The sequence below is a fragment of the Diorhabda carinulata genome, chromosome 6, assembly GCF_026250575.1.
Source record: "Diorhabda carinulata isolate Delta chromosome 6, icDioCari1.1, whole genome shotgun sequence".
Classification (NCBI taxonomy): Eukaryota; Metazoa; Arthropoda; class Insecta; order Coleoptera; family Chrysomelidae; genus Diorhabda; species Diorhabda carinulata.
Window position 1 is genome coordinate 3,001,921 of NC_079465.1, and position 19,595 is coordinate 3,021,515.

Here is a 19,595-nt window from a genome sequence, read left to right on the forward strand (position 1 = left end):
TAAATTGAAATTTTAACACGCGATATCTGGTTTACGGCCAAGAACGATTCTGATTGAGCTATACCACGAAATACTGATTAAAATAAATTATAAGGTTGGCAACTAAGTACTTTCGCTTTTTACCGATAGAGAGCGTTGCTTTATTTTGTTTATAACTCATGTTAGTGCCGTACTTTGACGTTTGTCACGTGATACCGCTCACATTGATGACTTGCGCGTGTCAAAATCGGTATAAAAAATCCAGTTTTTGAAATGAGCGACGTTCTGATCGGCCTACTAAAGTTGATGATGCCGAAATCGAAATCATAATTGAGTCATGTAAATTTTTGATAGGTTGCGAAGAGTCACACAACACTTAAAACGTCTCGAGTTGATTTTTAGGTACTTCACTAATTTATTTAACACAAACAATCAATATTTGCGATAGGCGCCTTAAACGATCCTTTCTTGAGAAGAATCATCACCGGTGGTGAAAAATGGGTCCTGTACAGTAACATAAATCGAAAAAAAGCATGGAGCGAGCACGATGAACCAGCAGAAACCACATCGAAACCTGAAAAACAACAAACTATTAGTTTGGTGGGATTACGAAGATCTGAGCTGCTTCCAACGAACTAAACGATCAATTTAGATGTTTACTTTCAACAATTGATGAAACTGGATGAAGCATTGTCAAATCGGGAAGGTTTAGTGTTCCACCATGATAATACAAATCCTCACACATCTTTGACAACTCGTAGGAAACTATTGGGCTGGAAAGTGATGCCACATCCCCCATACAGCCCCGATCTGGCACCATCTGATTACTCGTGAATCTTTCGCAGTTGCTGATAATTACGAAGAACCAGAATATAGTTCAAAAATCAAGAATATCGGCACCAGAATATTCTGAGAAGCAACTTATGGACTAAAAATCAAAGCTTAGAAGTTTCAGTCTATCTGGGGACCTCTTCTGGGTTTAAAAACCTTGAACGTAAGTCCTTAGGTTCCGTATAGAAGCGACATCTCGTTTTTGTTCAATGAAAGGGTCTTTTCAGACCAGTTGGTGCGATTTTTTTAGACTTGAAGTATTGATCCGTGTTTCTGAATACGTTGTCTTCTTCTTCCTCTTTCAATAGGACCAGGTTCTGTTCAATCCTGTACGTTTGGCCCTGGATCTTCCTGAGAAGCTGAACTCCAGCTCTCGTACCACCTCTTTGGTGGTCTGCCTACAGGTGTGTTCGGTCTCTGAGTTTTAGCACATTTTGCTTTGTGTTTTTTGGTGAAGCAAAGTTTGGAAGACATGGAGACCGTCTTCATATCTAGGAATGTTCCTAAAGTGCCTCAACTGAGACCAGTTGAAAGTTTTTGCTGCGAAGTGAGTCCACTGGGTGCTGATTCAGTTATAAAGAAGTAATAATCGTTTCATAGATAAGGAATCAAATGATAAAATTAATAAAGGGAAAATTTGTATTGCTTGTACCTACATACCATAAATGTTAAATGATGGAGCATCGGGATAGAAGGAATTTTTCGAAAAAATTATGAATCATAAATAAGACATTGAGACATCTCAATAACTATGGGAAACCATACTTTCCCCTTTCATTATTCTTTCAAACTTTAAAACAAACTTTTGATTTATTGATTCGACTACGACTGCGTGTCGGACTAAATTATACCTTGTAGTATTACGAACGTACAGGTGATAATGACTGAATAAGAATTTATATACGTATCGGAGTAGTTAAGAGATAATATTTCATTTTGAAAATTTTAGGTTAATTATTTAGCCCGTAAGCATGAGCACAATGTATATGTTTTGCGTAATTGCCTTTAAATGGTTCTTAAACGTAATTTCTTGTGTTCTTTCCAATATTTTTCATCGATTCCGTCAGTAAATACCGGGTTGTTCATTATCGTATCGCGCGTATACAATGTGTAGCACATGAGACTCATACAATTCAGAATTTTTACATTCAAATAGGATTCACACCTTCATAGAACTCCTACTACAACTCTACTCCGTTTAACATTGTATCATTGACGCTGAATCGTGCGTTGAAGTTTCTCTAGACATTTCTAACCATCTTAGAAGATTTTCAATTGTATTATAAACACTTGGCACTGATTTAGCCTTTGCTGGAGCCTCCTCTACAGCTAAACTTCTTTAAAGCTGAATTTATGATGAATTTGAGCTTTTCTAGACATTCCTTTCTCATTATAAACCTCCAAGACGCTTTTTTTATCATAATCCAGCCTCTTTCCAATGATTAACCTACCAGAGGTTTGTTTCATTGTATTCTGAGCTCTTTCTAAGGATTTGGACCTTCCTGGAGCCTCCTCTATAATTTAACTTCTTTATAACTGAATCATAGACAATTTATGATGGATTTGAGGTTTCCTATACATTCCTTTCTCATTATAAACCTCCAAGACGCTTTTTTTTATCATAATCCAGCCTCTTTCCAATGATTAACCTACCAGAGGCTTGTTTCATTGTATTCTGAGCTCTTTCTAAGGATTTGGACCTTCCTGGAGCCTCCTCTATAGATGAACTTCTTTATAACTGAATCGTAGGCAATTTATAATGAATTCAAGCTTTTCTAGACATTCCTTTCTCATTATAAACCTCCAAGACGCTTTTTTTATCATAATCCAGCCTCTTTCCAATGATTAACCTACCAGAGGTTTGTTTCATTGTATTCTGAGCTCTTTCTAAGGATTTGGACCTTCCTGGAGCCTCCTCTATAGATGAACTTCTTTATAACTGAATCGTAGGCAATTTATAATGAATTCAAGCTTTTCTAGACATTCCTTTCTCATTATAAACCTCCAAGACGCTTTTTTTAATCATAATCCAGCCTCTTTCCAATGATTAACCTACCAGAGGTTTGTTTCATTGTATTCTGAGCTCTTTCTAAGGATTTGGACCTTCTTGGAGCCTCCTCTATAGATGAACTTCTTTATAACTGAATCGTAGGCAATTTATAATGAATTCAAGCTTTTCTAGACATTCCTTTCTCATTATAAACCTCCAAGACGCTTTTTTTAATCATAATCCAGCCTCTTTCCAATGATTAACCTACCAGAGCCTTGTTTCATTGTATTCTGAGCTCTTTCTAAGGATTTGGACCTTCCTGGAGCCTCCTCTATAGATGAACTTCTTTATAACTGAATCGTAGGCAATTTATAATGAATTCAAGCTTTTCTAGACATTCCTTTCTCATTATAAACCTCCAAGACGCTTTTTTTAATCATAATCCAGCCTCTTTCCAATGATTAACCTACCAGAGCCTTGTTTCATTGTATTCTGAGCTCTTTCTAAGGATTTGGACCTTCCTGGAGCCTCCTCTATAGATGAACTTCTTTATAACTGAATCGTAGGCAATTTATAATGAATTCAAGCTTTTCTAGACATTCCTTTCTCATTATAAACCTCCAAGACGCTTTTTTTATCATAATCCAGCCTCTTTCCAATGATTAACCTACCAGAGGTTTGTTTCATTGTATTCTGAGCTCTTTCTAAGGATTTGGACCTTCCTGGAGCCTCCTCTATAGATGAACTTCTTTATAACTGAATCGTAGGCAATTTATAATGAATTCAAGCTTTTCTAGACATTCCTTTCTCATTATAAACCTCCAAGACGCTTTTTTTAATCATAATCCAGCCTCTTTCCAATGATTAACCTACCAGAGGTTTGTTTCATTGTATTCTGAGCTCTTTCTAAGGATTTGGACCTTCTTGGAGCCTCCTCTATAGATGAACTTCTTTATAACTGAATCGTAGGCAATTTATAATGAATTCAAGCTTTTCTAGACATTCCTTTCTCATTATAAACCTCCAAGACGCTTTTTTTATCATAATCCAGCCTCTTTCCAATGATTAACCTACCAGAGGTTTGTTTCATTGTATTCTGAGCTCTTTCTAAGGATTTGGACCTTCCTGGAGCCTCCTCTATAAATTAACTTCTTTATAACTGAATCGTAGACAATTTATGATCAATTTAAGCTTTTCTAGACATTCCTTGCTCATTATAAACCTCCAAGACGCTTTTTTTATCATAATCCAGCCTCTTTCCAATGATTAACCTACCAGAGCCTTGTTTCATTGTATTCTGAGCTCTTTCTAAGGATTTGGACCTTCCTGGAGCCTCCTCTATAATTTAACTTCTTTATAACTGAATCATAGACAATTTATGATGGATTTGAGGTTTCCTATACATTCCTTGCTCATTATAAACCTCCAAGACGCTTTTTTAAATCATGATCTAGCCACTTTCAATGATAAACCCACCAGAGGCTTGTTTCATTGTATTCTGAGCTCTTTCTAAGGATTTGGACCTTCCTGGAGCCTCCTCTATAAATTAACTTCTTTATAACTGAATCGTAGACAATTTATGATCAATTTAAGCTTTTCTAGACATTCCTTTCTCATTATAAATCTCCAAGAAGCTTTTTTAAATCATGATATAGCCACTTTCCAATGATTAACCTACCAGAGGTTTGTTTCATTGTATTCTAGGCTCTTTCTAAGGATTTGGACCTTCCTGGAACCTCCTCTATAGATGAACTTCTTTATAACTGAATCATAGACAATTTATGATGGATTTGAGGTTTCCTATACATTCCTTGCTCATTATAAACCTCCAAGACGCTTTTTTAAATCATGATCTAGCCACTTTCAATGATAAACCCACCAGAGGCTTGTTTCATTGTATTCTGAGCTCTTTCTAAGGATTTGGACCTTCCTGGAGCCTCCTCTATAAATTAACTTCTTTATAACTGAATCGTAGACAATTTATAATGAATTTAAGCTTTTCTAGATATTCCTTTCTCATTATAAATCTCCAAGAAGCTTTTTTAAATCATGATCTAGCCTCTTTCCAATGATTAACCTACCAGAGGCTTGTTTCATTGTATTCCAAACTATATCGCAGGCATGTTATGAAAAATTAAACTTTATCTACGAACACTCATTCTTAACATCCCAAATCCTTCTCAATCATATTCTGGGTATTCCTCAACGATTTACACCTTCGTAAAGTTTTTCTAGATATTCGTCACTAATATTGAACCTCCCAGAGGCATTTATAAATCACATTCTTACCACTTTTCAATTACTTATACCTCTTCTACAGATGTACTTTCCATATCTACCGTAATTGACATCCAATGATGGATTGGAGCTTCTCTAGATATGTTTAAACCAATCTTAGCCTTCCAGGAGCGTATTTCTATCCTACACGCTCATTCAACAGTAATTTTGCAACTATAATCCTTGTAATTGCATCCTAGACCCTTTTCGATCGAAGAATATCCATATTAGGTAAATTTAACGTACCTAACCTAGAAATTTTTTGACATCGTTACGTCACAATTTCTCTCTATGTAAAGTTATTTAACTAACTAACATTATTTTCTTTTATTGCTCCGATTCACAAATATAAATAAAACCTTTCCGTTAATTACATTTTAAGTAATGATCATTATATTCCCTATACATTCGGCGATTCCATTAATAGTTATCCACATATATATTTCTGAGAGCAGTACCATAAACTCTCCATAGTCTTGACACCAAAGCTTAATACTTCGATTTGAATCTCGACTCAAATTTATTATTCGATTAAAGCGAAATTAAGTTACAAATCAATAGGCGCTCTCACCTTATCATTCAGTTCGGCTAATTGCATTTCAACCGAATATCAAGCGAAGATAATCTCGGGATCAGTTGACGGCCAATATGGAATCACAAACACGTTGCCACATCGCGAAATCAAATGTATAATAACGTACAAACTCAATATTATTAAGGATTGCTACTAAAGTTTTCAGATACGGCAACACTGATGGCAATACGTCAAATCTGACATTGTCATCAAAAAGTTTGACGTTTGACAATGATGAACATAATCAGGGGAACCAATCGCAGAATCAAAAGATTGAATCCTTATTTGACACCCAATGATATAATCAATTGATGATTATTATATAATTAATATTAATTTGATGAATAAACGGAATATAAAAGAATAAAATAAATATTAATTTGTTTTATGGAATATCTTCATATTTTATGAAAATTGTTACAGTCCGACAACGCCGCTTATAAATGCATAGCCTGCTCGGAGCTATAAAGCATAAATCGCGTTGCAACGCCGCCTCTAGAAGATAAACGGCGCGAACCCTCTTTTGGCCATATGCTGTTAGGCTGTACGGCCAACCTTATCAACGTTCGACGTCTGCTTTAGCCTGGCTGGCCACCCTATTGCTACGGCACGTTATCTGATAAATATAAATCTCAGTTATAAACTAACTATGTAATAAGCATGTATTTTTTAATTGCGGTAAGATTACGTATTTAAAAAAACCACAACTAAACGCAACGTTTCGTGATAATTTCAAAACAAATTCATGTTGTTTATATATATATATAACTTATCAATCATTAAATAAACTGACTAAAGTAGAAAAACTCGAATTTTGAATAAATTAAATTAACAAAGTTGATTGTATAGCCAACAAGAATAAGATTGCAAAAGTAAGGCGATAAGAAGAAGATAATTATATAAGTAAACGTCAAACGTTTTACGGTGTTGTCAGATGTTGCAAAAAGTAGTTTAATTGGAAAGTTTTGATGAAATATGTTCAAAACTAGTACATTTTGTATATTTTTTATTTAAAAGAATGGAATTTATTCACGTTTATTTATTTAGAAAGCTGCGGATTCTATTGACGACATTTTGTGTTTTTCCAAATTGTTTTCGCTTACAAAACTGTCAACTGTAATGCATTTTGATAAAGGTTAATTGATGTAATGTAAATTTCGTTAAAATATTTTGTGCCCTTGCGATTTAAGGTTCAAACAACGATATATCGTCCATAAACATCGATTTTTTAAAATCGATATTGAAACTTAGACTCTAAAAGCAATTTCTACTACGAAATTTCGAGTATAAAAGATTGTCGGTTCCAAACAAGTTCGAAAACTATATTCGGCATTCTTTCTCTATAGAACTGAGTCCTCAAAGGACTTTCAACAATAACACTGCCCCATCGTTCTCAAACGAGGGTTGTTAACCACTCTGCTAAAACGTAATAACGTCGAAACTAGTCAGTTGTTACAAACCTATGATAATATCGACAAAAAGTTCGATTTACATAACGCTCTTCAGAGGAGTTGTAATTGCAATATTCGTCCAGGTATTAGCCAGGAAAGTAGTTGTTTTCTCCTTCAAAAAACGTCGAAATACAATCTCGAAATTTAGATTTTCGAAATTGTATCAGAGGTGGATGGTAAAAATCCTTTATTTTCATAAATTTCCCATCAAAAATACATTTTGCACACCGTATTTCCCATCGAAATTTATTTATGTGTATATATATATATACAGGGTGTTTATAAAAATGTGATGTATGGGATAGATAAAAAAATGAAAAATATTTGGGGTTTGCTCAGTGAAAAATTTTCGTAACTCCATTCGTATTCAAGATAAAAGGCGTTGAAGGAAAAAAATTGGAACTTACTAATTAATAATAATTAATAACTTTGGTAATTATATAAAAATAATCACTCACCCCCTATCGACTTGGGGTTGAGGGGGTGTTAGAGGGATGTAGTTGCAATATATGAAAAGTGGGATTAGCCGTCGGTCACTGTTTTCAAGTTAGGTTAGGTTAGGTTAGGTTAAGTTAGGTTAGGTTAAGTTAGATTAGGTTAGGTTAGGTTAGGTTAGGTTAGACACACCGCTTGATCCTTTTTTTACCCTATTTTACCATAAAAAAATAGTTATTGAATTTTAAATTTTCCCATATATATTTTTCTATGATAAAATTATTCATGGTTACGTCAATTAACAATTATAATTGTTGATAATTACACTAAATTAATTTCGTATATTTTTACACATATTATCATCGCTATTTAGCTGTATTTTTTTGTTTATATATTTTCAAATGAAATTTACAATTTCCAAATACGAAAATGTCAAATTTTCATTCTTCAACCCTCTCCATTTTTTTAACAAGGGAAGACCGACGGCTGGAATAATTTTTTTTGTGTTCAATACACTTTTTTTTATTACCCCCCACAACCCCAAGTCGATAGGGGGCGTGGGATGATTTTAAAATAATTTATTACTTCATAATTTTTAAATCAAAATATTCCGAAAACGATACACAATATCGAGTTTTATCAAGAATACCTTTTTGGTGTAAAATTAAACGATGTTTAACCTAATTTTATATTTCGCTTAAAAAATCTAATATCGAAAAAGTTATGTTCAATACTACTTGATAAGAAACGTGTAACTAACGCCCTCTATGAGAATCAGACATAAAAACGAATTAATTGAATGTATCAGCTTCCAAAACATATTAGTATAAAATTTTAATACGATGTTGACAGTAGTTGCTGCGAAATCTTAAAAAATGTGTAAAATTACGAAATTCTATTATTACCTTTTTTGAAACACCCTGTATGTATATATATGCACTTTTTTTGCAATAAATTGATAAAATATGCGGAATATACACTTAGCATAGAATAAACTCTTTATTTATAATAATTCCACTAATTTTATAATCCGGTCCTGTTCAACATCACAGACGCGTTCATTTACAATTTATTCGTAAAATAAGTACGAGTCATAATTATCAAGCTAGAATTCTAAAAATCTTCTAAAACTCCCTAATCACACAAATACTTTTTCTATGATAAATTACCTTTCGTACGAAATAAAGCAATAAATAAAAATTTAATTTTGATGTCTGTATCAAGCGCGGCCACGAACATTCGCCTAATTAACATATAAAAACATATTTATAAAATGATAAACTCTTTTATATGAAATATTCGAAATTATGAGTATTATACATCACCTGTTTCTTTTATTAATGCTCGGTATATTATAAGAGGTAGGCTCCGTCATTATGATTTAATTTGTTTTTTGTTCAACTTCTACCGAAATTATTCAGATAATACATAGAATAAAGAGAGGCAGGGCTGGACTCGCCGTTTTGCAATACGTCTAAATTATTTTTTAAAAATTTATTATTTTAATGTAATTAGTTTTTGCTAGTATATGACTTTCCTTTTCAACGATTCAAAGAGAGGCAGAGTTGGACTGGCCGTTTTGCAAAACGTCTAAATTATTTTTTAAAATTTATTATTTTAATGTAATTAGTTTTTGCTAGTATATGACTTTCCTTTTCAACGATTCAAACCTCCGGGCAGCCCGTTGTACATCTCAGATACTTTCTAAACTTTCTATAAGCTTTCTTATTATAATTTCAGGCAATTTTCAACGTTTCTAGGTACTTGATGATGAATTTAAAAGGAAAATTAATATTGTCCTCATCCGTTACGAGTTCCCATGTTGAAGTGTCTGTTGATTATTCGGTAAATCTACTTTCCACAATATCCCAGACGTATTCTATACATGAAAATAATGATAAAAATATAAAAACGAAATTCCCTACTATAAAATGATGGTACCAGAAGTACCTGGCTTGACCTAGAGATGGCAGCATATGTTTGTAGTGTGAAAACGCCATTTATTTGTTTGACAGCTGTCAATAATGAATGTTTTCAGTGAATTGGCAAACATGGAAAAAATTTGTCATCGTTATGTGATACAATATTTTAATTTGAAAGACCTTAGCCCAACCAATATGAAAGTTGAACTAGATTTTACTCCGGGTGAGACTTCTGCTTCGTTATCGACAGTAAAATAAAGTTTCAACGAGACCGTACGATTTGCGACGACCAGCAACACAGTGGTCGACCAAACGAGGTGATGACTCCAGAAACGTTGAAGAAAATCCACAAAGTTGTCAAGAATTATCGTCGATTGAATGTGTGCGTACTAGCAGACATAATAGGCATTTCAAAAAAAGCGAAAATTTGTACAAAAGAAAGTTGTATACAAGATGGTCGCCGCGTTTGCTAACAAGGTGCAAAAACAGCGTCGTGAAGACGTTTCCATCGAGTGTTTGGCGATATTTCACTGAAATATGGGTCATTTCACACCCAAACGATCTAAACAATAAACTCAAATGGGAGAACCGACTCCAAAGAAAGCAAAGACCGTTCCATCTGCAGGCGAGGTCGTGGTGTCGGTTTATTGGAATGTTCATGGGATAATTTCCATTGTCTAATCTAAAAAAGTTAAAATTATCAACGGTTAGTATTATTGCAAAGTTTTAGGGACGAAATATTCGCCAGATTTAGACCCGTCGGATCATTTTCTTTCCCTAGACGTCAGCCAGAACAAGGATTTTATTTTCACGTTATTGCAGATCTTAAAAAATTCACGGTAATGTTTTTTTTTGTTATTGTTTTTCCTATAAAAACCGGTACTGAAAACAAACAGTACGTTGAATAAAAATAATGAATAATTTTCATGCGAAGCAGGTGAATGACGGTAATAAATTAAAAAGTAATTAATTTTAAGGAGGGTTAAATGCAAACTCCACACCCAGTTTTACCTGAACGAAGAATAGGCGATTCAAATTTCGAAAAATATGTTACGGATACAATTTAAAAACCATTAGTTACGAAAAATGATATTGTACTATGGAGAAAGACACAGTTTTTTTTTTATTAGTTAGTGAAACAAGGAAATTTAGTGATTTTATCACTATTTTTGATAATAACTTTTACTAGGTACTGTAAAAAATTGTTCCGATAAACACAAAAACGATAAAATTAATGATTTTCATCCGACTGACATCAATAAATTTGCGTACGATTTATGAGGAAGATCGAGGCAAATAATTTGAATACCAAAAGTTGTATAACAAGTAGGATTTAATTTTACACACGTGGAGTGTGTGCTACGTACTTCAATAGAAGATGTTGGCATGGAAAAACTATAAAAATAACCATAAATACGTTTTAAACAAGGTTTCTTGGTCGAAACAGAAATTAAAATGACAATTGGAAAGTACCTCAAACAACTAGCCGAAAGCCAAGTATCACAACCTATTACTAGATGTAGACTCAAAGACTTTAAGTCTTTGAGTCTTTTCGATCAATGTTTCCCATGGGCCCACGCCCCACAAGGGGGCAATTCGATTATTAAAGGGGGCAATTCTAAAATGGACACGAACTTAACCTTTTCGCTCCAGTCCAACTATGCAGAACTAATTTTAAGCGCCAAATTTAAATACTAGACATAATTTAGCTGCTTAAAATTGATTTTTTGGTCCAAGATTCGAAAAAATTGCTCGGTGGTCTGACAGAACTGACAGAACCATGGATAAGGAGATATTAAGAAAAATATTTGGCAAGGAGTTTGATGGAGTACAAAGGCTAGTCTGTAGGACCTCGGAAAAGGTGCCAGAAAGAAGACAAAATCAGTTTTGCACACAATGGGCTGTAGTACCATAAAAAAAGGAAAAAATACCATGTAAACATCCTTCTAGCGTTAAGGGTTTTCGCCATAAAATTTCCTCAACGAAACCATCTGTGAAAGATGAGTTTTGAAACGTTTAAGACACATCTTGTATGGCCGAGGAAAAACTATCACCGTTTGGTCACTATTAACCGCGTAAATTAGTGATTCCCGAACCATGTGGACCACCAAGGATCAACGGGAACATGGAAATACCACCATAGATCATAAATCCGTTTGACGAAACGGAAATTCGAAATTTGATGCGCTTATTACTAATGAAAATGGTTATGACGCCCTTTATAGAAAGCAAGAAAAAATATAAGTGGGGCGTTATATTCGATCATATATAACTAAAGGAAATTAGAATAAAACCGTAAACCACGTCGATCCACTTCCATCAAATCATTATTGATAGAAGTAAATTACGGTCTATCACTAATAAATCAGTCATAGTTTAAATGGATTCTTATTGTGATGACTGTGTTGCATTTACTGCCGTTTGGTATATAATTTCTATGCAACAAAATCCACGTCGATAAATTTCTATTTTAAAAATTACTTAAATATCTAATCCATAGTTTTTGGTAATTATACACTTTCACGGTCACCTGATTTTTTGGTTAGGTTAGTTTAGGTTAGGTTAGGTTAGGTTAGGTTGGCTCTAGAAAATCGAAAAATGGATGGATTTTAATGATCTTGGTCTCAAAATGTTCCATTTTACGGCGGATTTATAAAAAAAAAATACGAAAATTAAAAAAAATAAATATTTTTTACAGTTTCATGACTTTAAATGCAAAAAAAAAATGACTTTCTACATATAATCCTTCGTAACTGTTTCTGACGTCGCGGAATCAAGTTCGTATATTTTTTTTCGCAATTTACATAAAAAAATGAATACTTTGAAGAAAAAAAAAAGTTTTTCTACTATTTAAGGTTTAAAACTATTAAAAACCGCAAATTCAGCCACTACCCCCGTGTTTTTCATAAATTCGTCGTAAAATGGAACATTTTGAGACCGAAATTATAAAATTTATCTATTTTTCGATTTTGAATGGTCCAAAAACTATTAACATCGAAGAATATAGTACGAAACTATTCACGAAAATTGATTGTTTTGCATCGATTTCATTTTAAGCTATAAAAACTAAAAAAATCGTTCTTTTTGGATTTTTTATTTTTTAAATTGTTTATTAATTTATGTAGAATACAAAAAAAATATAAGAACTTTATCTGATAATGAGATAATTTTTTGTAAAGGATTATTTTGCAAAACCGTTTTTTTTTACGATTTAAAACAGTAAAACTATGAGAAATTTTCATTCCAGCTATTTCTACTAATTTTTTTTATAAATCCGCCGTAAAATGGAACATTTCGAGACCAAGATCATTAAAATCCATCCATTTTTCGATTTTCTAGAGCCAAAAAACCAGGTGACCGTGAAAGTGTATACCTAGTTTTTTATTCAATCCGTTATAAAGAATCAAGTTGAAAAATTGGTTGGTTAAGTTAATAAAATTGACATTTGTTGTTATACAGGGCGATACTAATGGTCGTTACACCAAGAAGTCGATTTGGAACATATTATAATCCTTGTTAAAGTTAAATTAATCGTAAACTTATGATACACTAAATGTTATATACCAAACGTCGCTTTTTTACAAAGGCGCTGAACTTAACAACATAATCGTCTTAATGTCAAAATCATTTGTCATCTGTCAGCCCCGCGAAATTTGTCACGTCATTCTTATTTTTTTCTTTTCGGTTTACCGGGTGCGGGGGCTCAAATAAATTTTATCATCGTTGGCATTTCTTTTATAATATTTTGAAAACGAAACCTTTTTGAGGAACTTTTCTGTTTTTAAGCACATTTTGGTTTCGAAAACATATTTCCAATGATATTTTTTCAAATATCAAACGACTTTTCCTATAAAACAGTAGACGAAGTTTACGAGGGTTGTCCGAAAAGTTTTTTACAAAAAGAAGATTATAAAAACTATTAAATAATGAGAAATTGAGTGCCAACTAAAGTAAAAGACATTAAATGTCCTATGGATCATTAAAAATATTTTAAAAAAAGTATTGGAAAACGAAATAATGGATAAATTGATATGGAAATTACGAAAATTGAAAAAATTACCATGGAAATAAGCGATACTGATTATTTCGAAAAAAATAAGTAATAAAAGCAATTATAGGGTACATACACCTTCAATTATTTCAAGTTGTACAGGGGGTACCTCATAAGTACTGTCGATAGGTAAAAAATTAGTGATCGGACAAAGAAAAATTACCAGAATCAAAGAGAAATTGATTCGAGCTGAAAGTCTATTGTGTATCTGGTGGTTTATCAGTTTCATTCCAGGTAACCGAGCTATCAATATCAAGGGATAATTAGCTAAAGTTCACAAATCATCTAACGCAAAGAAACCATCAATTTTTGCGAAAAAAATAGTGAAATTTACAGCCGGGAGACATGGAACACCGAACCAAAATCGAACCCGGTCGAATCCAAGCTTGCAGGTGAAAAACAACATGGATTGATAATATAAAATGGCGTTGGAGTCGCGAACTCCGAGAAGATGGACAAATACATCAGAATGATTAGAAAAAAGAGCCATACAAGTGACGGTAAATCGATTTAGGATTAAACGATATGCTCTACAGGAAACTGGAGATATTACAATCACAAACTGAATAAAACTAAACAAAGTATTCAATTGAATCGTTATCGGAAGGTGACCTTCGACGAACCGAGTAGAAGATATTGATAATAACGATGGTGCCGACAAAGTTTTAGAATTAGTGCGTGCTTCCAAACAATTAACAATGGAATTTAATGTTTTACAGTATTCAATTCCATAATTAAGTCATTTATAAATGTAATCGTTGTTGTTTTGTTATGAATGCCACAAGATATCGGTAATTCATCGACTGAATGGGTTTCAACAAGTAGTAACACAATCACCACATTTATAATTGAATTTCTGAATTTTTAATAATTTTTATTACTATTATTTAACATTTTCTAATACTTTAGACGCTTACAGCAAATTAACTTGGTGAATACACATCAATAATTAATTATTGAGTCAATCTACAGAGGATAAAACATACAAACACTCTCCTAGGAAACTATATAGAGACTTAAAGACACTAAACGTGCAGATTTTGGTGCACCAAGGACGAAACTTCTGACTACATTGTCTCGAAGTGTGGCACTACACCTGGAAGCGGTTCTCCAGGAGGATACAACGATCCTTTGGGTCAGGATTATGCTAGGAACTTTCGGAGCTACATCAGGTGGAATTGAGAAAACCAACCTTAAGTCTAAGGCGTAAACTTCTTAGTACTTAATATGTAGTCACCTTTCTTGTCGATCCAACTTTTGAGTACGCTGTCCACCAACAGTTTACTACCTACGACCTGACCTAGACATATTGCACAAGCTATACAGCATATATTTCAAGTTTGAAGCTTTAATTTATGTTAAGTTATGCTATTAATGCTAAAAGCTTGTTTGAGATTTTTTTTTTCACGTGAACTAGTTCGTCAGTAACCAAAGACAACCTTAATCGAACTGTCAGACCGATTTTCTAATCTTGAATCAGACGTTTTGATCGCAAAACTTGCAGATTTGCTCGGTTTAATTCTCTATGTTTTTAAAAAAGAAATGGTAGATTGCACGTCGGCACTAGCGATCTGAAAATAGTATAAAATTCTTCTGCTTAAGTCACTGATAGAAATAGAAACGAAACTTTGTGGATATACCTCGTATATCAATAGATGTTGCATAAAACTCTTCAAGTATTTCCCCTTTTCGGGGGTAGAAAGTTTTCGCAACCAAAATAACCACAGAATCAGAAACATCAGTAAATTTAAAATAAAAAATGTTATATAAAGTTTTTGAATTATTCGCAATTGTAAAATACGATTTTTCGTCAAAAAAACCGCATTTTTTAATAGTTTTTTACGTATAACTCTGTAATGATGCGTTTTATCGTAAAAAAGGTGATGAACAAAAATGAAGCTTATAAAAAAACAAAGAAATTAAGCTTATTTTAAGTTCTTAATGTTGTACCTAAAGCGAGTTATAAATACTTGAATAGATTTTGTTTTACGTAATTTAGCAGTTAACCTCAAATAACGGGAAAAGGGTAGATTTTTCAGTAAAAAATCATAGAATACTTTTTAAAGAGCTTAAAAAAACCTTTCGAATGATTATTGATAAAAATCGTTTCGACTGAAATTTCAGTGAGATATGATGTAAAATAGTTGAAACTAAAGAAAAAATTGCACTAAAACTAATGCTATTTCATTGAAAATCAAAATTAAACTTATTTCCTTGTACCAAATACTTTATTTGGATGTTGTTTACGACATCTGAAAGTTTGGTTGATTAGAAATGCATAATTTTGAAAAAAATCAGCATTAAATAATACTTTTTCTTTGATTTTTCAAAAAAAATTTTTTAACTCATTTTTTCTACATAACTATAAGAGGTACAAAAACAAATAAGCAATCAAATTAAAGCATTTTTTACGACGATTATTTTGCTTTTTTTATTTTTTTTGTAGCCTAAAAATTGACGGAGTTATAACCAAATTAATCTGTCACTACAGTGCGAGGATTGCTTACCCACAGCCATTTGAACCTTTATTAATAAAATGTTGAGGGTCTCAAGCCCTTCTAACATACATAGGCTTGTAGTCCTGAAAATTACCTTCAAAATGGTTTTTTGTAGTATGCGATAACTTCAAAATTAATGGAGTTACATAAAAAATAAAATTTTGAAATTATTTTTTGTGAATTATGGGATATGAAAAAGTTTCAAATTTTGGCGCACAGATTTTTTTTGTTGATGTTAAATTGTCTGTAGGTACATTTGAGAGTACCAAGACGTAAAGGGGTGGTTCTTAAGGGTTGACAGGGTGTGGAGAATGAAAAATTACTTCAAGTAGAGACGAGAAACTTTAATACCAAAAAGAATGCAAAATCTAAAAGTTGGCAGTCATTAGATTTATTTTTATTCATTCATTCTCTGCAAAGGGGTAGTTTTCAAGGGTTGAATAATAAAAATTAATAACCAATTAAATTTTATTAAAATGCTATGAATTTTTCACAATAAAAATGAAATTACAATGTTTTAAATCGTTAAAATATTGGTTCCTATATTATTTTCATCAGAAGGGTAGTTTTTAATGATTTTTAAGGGTTGATGATACGAAATATATAAAATTTCTATTATACAATATGTTAAGATATTTATGCTGCATAAACGAAAAACATTTGAATTGAAAAAAAGTATTAAAAACTATAATATTAGTAGTTTTCGATAAGGGGTGGTTTTCATCCCTTAAAAACAATTTGCACACCTTGCGACCATGTAAATTTTGAGCTTGAATGCCTGCACCATTAATTCAACGTGTTTTTTTCCATGATTTTCGTTCAAAACACCAAATTTGACTGTTGATAGTTAATAAATAATCAATTTTTTTCTATTACTGAGTATCGAGGAGTAATTCCGAACTAACCCTCGTATATATAGTCATATTTCACAGTACATTAAACTGTCATGGAGTCTAATAATATAATATAATAACTTAATCTTTGAGTGCCTTTAGCCGAACCCGCTTTGCTATGGATATAATGCGATGAGAATTCCTTCAACAATTTCATATGGTATTAAAATTTTAAATTATAAGTGTTTGGTCGCTTGTGCGACTGTTACATATACGTTAATTTATACAGGGTAACGCGATTGTCGTGATGATATTCAAACAAAACAAAAACCGGTTATCAAATCAAATTTTAAATGTTGGAATGTACTCTCCCATCTCAATTTGGGATAACTACCATGAATGGAGATAAATTTGAAGTAAATGGTTGATAATTTACGACAAACATAACCTAACCTCAATTTTTTGGACTCCCAAAACACTCCAAAGCTCAAATGTCTCGTTTAATTGAAAAAAACTCCAACTGAGTGCTATAAATTGTTTCAAGAGGTTTATAGAGACAATTCTCTATCTCTGCGCGTTGTTTTTGAGTGGTGTAGTGAGGTCCGAGAAAGTACTAAAGATGACCAGCGTCCAGGTCGCCCTTTGACTGTTGACAGTAGCCAAAATCACTCAAATTGCACGTGCAGATCGTCGAAATAGCATCCGGACTATTCCCGAGGCCGTAAACGCCGATAAACAAATTTTACACAAGCCAAAAAGTCTCCAGACCAAAAGTTCTTGCGTTAAGAAGACTTCCAGTACTGCTTAGAGTAATTTTTTTAACAACCAGACCTCGTATCTATAAATTTTGTTCAGAAACTCGCGAACAAATTAACTCAAATATTGTAAATAAATGTTGTGATTCAATTCGAAATGAATGAATATTTTTATTCGTATTTAAATAAAAATGTATCCCCATATTAAATTAAGGGAAAAATTCCTGAAGTGCCCATCTAAACCCATTAATCTTGTGTACATTTATAAAATATAATCCAAAATCCACCTCCCAATTAAAAGCCAATAACATTTAATGATACATCAGTTATTAAATATTAAACAGTTGATTAACAGTTTAATAGATAAGTGAAAACGATTACACCAAACGTTTAATTTTTCTGTTTCACACCAAAGTGTCGGTAAATACAGGTTTTGTAGAAGGCTAGAGCTGAGGCTCAACAAAATCGTGCTTGAGATACGAATCACAACGCCGCCGCGGTACGGTGTGTGCTCGCAAAAAGGCCTTCGACTTTTTTTTCCCTTTTATCTGGTATCTCTCTCTCTCTCTCTCTCTTATTTTAATTTTGACGGTTTATCTAAATGTTATTACCACGGCCATCGAGAAATTTGTAATGAATACTTTCGAACTCTGTATAGATTTTGTGATGATATCGTCGAGAATTTTCCTTTCGAATCGTTATTAAAGTTAAGTGTCAGAGAAAAAGGGTATAAAGACATAATATTTACAGATATTGTGTATATAAACAAGAATCTATAGTGAAAATATTATAGAAATTACAAATAACATTTAATCACACCTCGTACTATACCTAAAAAACATCGGAAGCGCTAATAATAATAATAATAATACTCAGGAAATCTAATTAACATTGGCAACATTGATTATAACGTTAGAAAATACTAAATAACGATGGTAACACTGATAAAAATACAGGGTGTAGTTAAAATTGAAAACAATTAGCTGTTATAGAGACAAAATAAATGAAAAATCTTCTAGAAATGACCTTCAGTGAAACGTGCAAATAATAAACTTATTTTTAATCACACCCCGTACTAAATAACGTAAATAACATTAGAAAACCTAATGAAATACCATGGAATCTAAATAACATTGGCAACACTGTAAAATATACTAAAGAATCTACATATATTCAACACCGAAAATATTGTAAGAAATCTAAATAACATTGGCAACATTGATTATAACGTTAGAAAATACTAAATAACGATGGTAACACTGATAAAAATACAGGGTGTAGTTAAAAATAAATACAATTAGCTATTATAAAGACAAAATAAATGAAAAATCTTCTAGAAATGACCTTCAGTGAAACGTGCAAATAATAAACTTATTTTTAATCACACCCCGTACTAAATAACGTAAATAACATTAGAAAACCTAATGAAATACCATGGAATCTAAATAACATTGGCAACACTGTAAAATATATTAAAGAATCTACATATAGGCAACACCGAAAATATTGTAAGAAATCTAAATAACATTGGCAACATTGAATAAGATGCTGACGAATTCTAATTAACGTTGGCAATACCGACAAAAATATAAGGTGCGGTCAAAAAATAATGATAATGAGTTTTTAGAGAAGCAGTGCTAATAAAACAGTCTTGAACAATGAAACGTGAATGTGAGTGCAAAAAAATGAGACTTTTCCAAAATTTTGAGCCTTACTTTGAAGCTCTATAACTCATGAAGGATACAACTTTGTTCAGAGGTAAATTACCCCCAATCTAGGCTCCCCTATACACCTTTGCTCTGTGTCTGTTTGTATACAGGACATCCTGTATCTATAACTAAGCCGGGACAATCTGTATACATTAATAAGGCAATTTTTTTAAACAAATAATTCACTTTATACAAAAGTTTTTGATGAAAATGAACTTAAAACCATTTCTCAGTTATTATTTTTATTAATTCAATATTATAGATAATAATAATAGATAATTTAATGACGA

At 32.4% G+C, this 19,595-nt stretch overlaps 1 long non-coding RNA gene across 1 annotated transcript; it reads right to left on the reverse strand.

The window, feature by feature from the left end:
* Positions 1-370: 370 nt before the first annotated feature.
* On the reverse strand, positions 371-5,815 carry LOC130895689 (uncharacterized). The gene is made up of 2 exons (XR_009059488.1): positions 5,649-5,815; positions 371-553 (listed from the first exon to the last, which is right to left on the reverse strand). It is a non-coding gene; the product is annotated as an uncharacterized LOC130895689 (long non-coding RNA).
* Between the last annotated feature and the right edge of the window lie 13,780 nt (positions 5,816-19,595).